General features: G+C 41.8%; 1 long non-coding RNA gene across 1 annotated transcript; it reads right to left on the minus strand.

The window, feature by feature from the left end:
• Positions 1 to 2,301: 2,301 nt before the first annotated feature.
• Positions 2,302 to 2,772, minus strand: LOC139026726 (uncharacterized). The gene is made up of 4 exons (XR_011478644.1): positions 2,727 to 2,772; positions 2,576 to 2,629; positions 2,409 to 2,463; positions 2,302 to 2,334 (listed from the first exon to the last, which is right to left on the minus strand). It is a non-coding gene; the product is annotated as an uncharacterized lncRNA (long non-coding RNA).
• Between the last annotated feature and the right edge of the window lie 536 nt (positions 2,773 to 3,308).

Genomic DNA, 3,308 nt, shown 5'->3' on the forward strand with positions numbered 1-3,308 from the left:
ATACACACTACTATATACTGTACTATGTCTTCATAACATATCTACTGAATACTGTACTATACTGTCTTCATATAGATCTTAAATTCTTCCCATATCTACAATACATCTTACTTAGTATATCTGCTACTTTCTGTATCTTCTTTCCAACACATTACTTACATAGCTTGGGACTGCTTTGAACCAAGGGTCCATTATAGGTTTCCGACCTCTCCTGCTCCCCAGACATTTCACATTTTTGTTTTTTAAACTGGCACCCTGATTAATTAGTCAACTAATCATCAAGCTTGATATTGACCAGGTGTGCAATTTAAGGTTAAAAGGAAATGTGAAACGTCTGGGAGGCCAAGGAGAGGGTCGGAAATGCTTAACTCAATGACAAATTCCAGGAATGACCTCATTGGACCACAAACAAAGGGGCATACCTCCCACCCATGACTTAAAGCTTTATATTACTAGCTACTAAGGCTGTGTGGTTTACAAGAAACAAATTGATTCATATAATACATATTGTGTATATGAAAACATAGTCACCTCTCAAACCAACATTTGAGTTTAAAAAAAAGTCATTTTACACTCACAGTGTACCTTTAAATGTATTTGTGTGTGTGTGTGTTGACGTGTATGTACACATTTAGCTGTTGTCATGGCGTCAGCTCATGGGGATCCAATTAAGATCAATCTTATAAATAGTGAATGTATTTTTGTTTATTATATATATCTTTATGGCTTTCTTACAGTGTAGGAGTGACTTTTTTTATTAACTAAGCATATAAGGTGTTCACTTTTATGAACTAAGTTTCCATGGTGATATTAGTTGTTCTTTGATAACAGAACACCCACATCAAGAGGCACAAAACAGCTTTATATACTCAGAAACAACTTCAAAACTCACTTCAGTAATAAAAAAACAATTACAATCAATATATTCTCATTATAATTCATGACTATTATTCAATTTCTTCCAAAATCATTGATTGAATAAATTCCTTACAAAAAAAACAACAAAATGTAGGCCACTCAAAACACCTGAGCTAGGAACATGACAACACAGCTGACTAACAATACAATACAGTGATACTGTTGAAATACAAAGGTGTGTCCAGATGGCACCTTATTCCCTCTATAGTGCACTACTTTTGACAGAGCCTGTATGTCCCTGTCAAAAGTCCTGTGACGTAGCTACTTCACATATGTTTCAGGTGTCTATACAGTATGGGTTTCCGAAATGGCACCCCATTCCTATATAGTAACTACTCTTGGCCAGAGCCCTAATGGGCCCTGTTCAAAATGAGTGCACCATATAGTAAATAGCGTGCCATTTGGGCCATAACCCATGTGATCATGCACTAGAGGGAAACTGGTTTATATTTGAAGTGAATAACTTCTTCTTTTCAGTTGTGTTATTGAGAAACCTTCGAAACTTGAATTTCCGTCCTCTCTTCATCCTCTTTCGTTCTGTGTAAAATACCCCCCGTTCTTCTTCTTCTCCTGTACCTGCCTCTTGTTGTTATCCTCCTGTACCGTCTCTGTTTTATCCTCCTGTCCGCTCTGTTTTAATCTCCTGTCTTCTGTTTATCCTCCTGTACCGCTTTGTTTATCCTCCTGTACCGTCCTGTTTTATCCTCCTGTACCCTGTTTTATCCTCCTGTACCGCTCTGTTTTATCTCCCTGTAACCGCTCTTTTTTATCCTCCTGTACCGCTCTGTTTTATCTCCTCCCTGTAACTCCGCTTTTTCTCCGTACTCTAATCTTATCCTCCGCTCTGTGGATCTGACACCCTGTCCTCTGTTTCTCTTGACCTATTATGACTGGTTTATATTATCTATATATGTCATCCCCCTCTAGGTGCGTGTCATAGCCTAGACATACAGTATTGTCTGCGTTCCAAATGGGACCTTATTCATAGTGCACAACTTTTGACCAGGGTTAAAGTTCGGGGTCAAAAGTAGGGCACTATGAAGTGAAAAGGGTTACATTTGAGACACACCGTTTTGTTTCTTTTCTTCTGATTCAACTCTTTCCTTAATCTGCACTGATGTAAGAGAGCTGGACTGGGGAAAGTACCTAGAGGACAGCTAGAGGATAGCTAGAGGCAGCTAGAAGATACCTAGAGCGTGAGATACCTAGAGGAAGCTTAGAGAGCAACAGTAGAGGACAGCTAGAGGATACCTAGAGGCAGCTAGAGGATAGCTAGAGGACAGCTAGAGGATACTAGAGGACAGCTAGAGGATACTAGAAGTAGAAGCAGACAGCTAGAGGATACTAGAGGAAGCTAGAGGACCTAGAGAATACTAGAGGAAGCTAGAGGACAGCTAGAGGATACCTAGAGGATACCTTAAAGGACAAGCTAGAGGAATACAGCTAGAAGATACCTAGAGATACCTAGAGGACAGCAGAATAGAAGATACCCTAGAGGATACCTGAGGACAGCTAGAGGATACCTAGAGGACAGCTAGAGGATAGCTTAGAAGGACAGCTAGAGATACCAAGGACAGCTAGAGAACTAGAGATCCTAGAGGACAGCTAGAGGATACTAGAGGAACAGCTAGAGGATAGCTAAGGAACTAGAGGATACCTAGAGGACAGCTAGAGGACAGCTAGAGGATAGCTAGAGGACAGATAGAGGATACTAGAGGAACTAGAGGACAGCTAAGAGCATACATAGAGGACAGCTCGAGGATACCTAGAGGAATACCTAGAGGAAGCTAGAGGACAGCTAAAGATACCTATGAGGACAGCTAGAGGACAGCTAGAAGATACCTAGAGGATACCGTAGAGGACAGCTAGAGGATACCAGAAGGACAGCTAGAGGAATAGCTAGAGAGCAGCTAGAGGATACCCTAGGACAGTGAGGAACCAGCTAGAGGATATCCTAGAAGATACCTAGAGGACAAGCTAGAGGATAGCTATGAGGACAGCTAGAGGACCAGCTAGAGGACATCTAGAAGATACCTAGAGGAATAGCTAGAGGATACTAGGAGGACAGCTTAGAGAAAATACCTAGAGGACAGCTGAGAGGATACCTAGAGAACCTGAGGACAGCTGAGGAGAACAGCTAAGGGGTACTAGCAGAAGATACCTAGAGGATACCTAAGGACAGAGCTTAGAGGACAGACTAGAGGATACCTAAGATACCTGATGAGGACAGCTAGAGGATAGCTAGAGACACCGTAAGTGAGGAAATCCCTCCCTCTTGTCCTACCCTACTCTCCTCCTCCTATCATCCTATCGCTTCTCTTCTCCTCCCTTTCCCGCTTGCTCATAATCATCGTTCTGCACTCCTGCGCCGACCCTAGCCCTCTCCTTTC

This window comes from Salvelinus sp. IW2-2015, unplaced genomic scaffold (genome assembly GCF_002910315.2).
Source record: "Salvelinus sp. IW2-2015 unplaced genomic scaffold, ASM291031v2 Un_scaffold5626, whole genome shotgun sequence".
Classification (NCBI taxonomy): Eukaryota; Metazoa; Chordata; class Actinopteri; order Salmoniformes; family Salmonidae; genus Salvelinus; species Salvelinus sp. IW2-2015.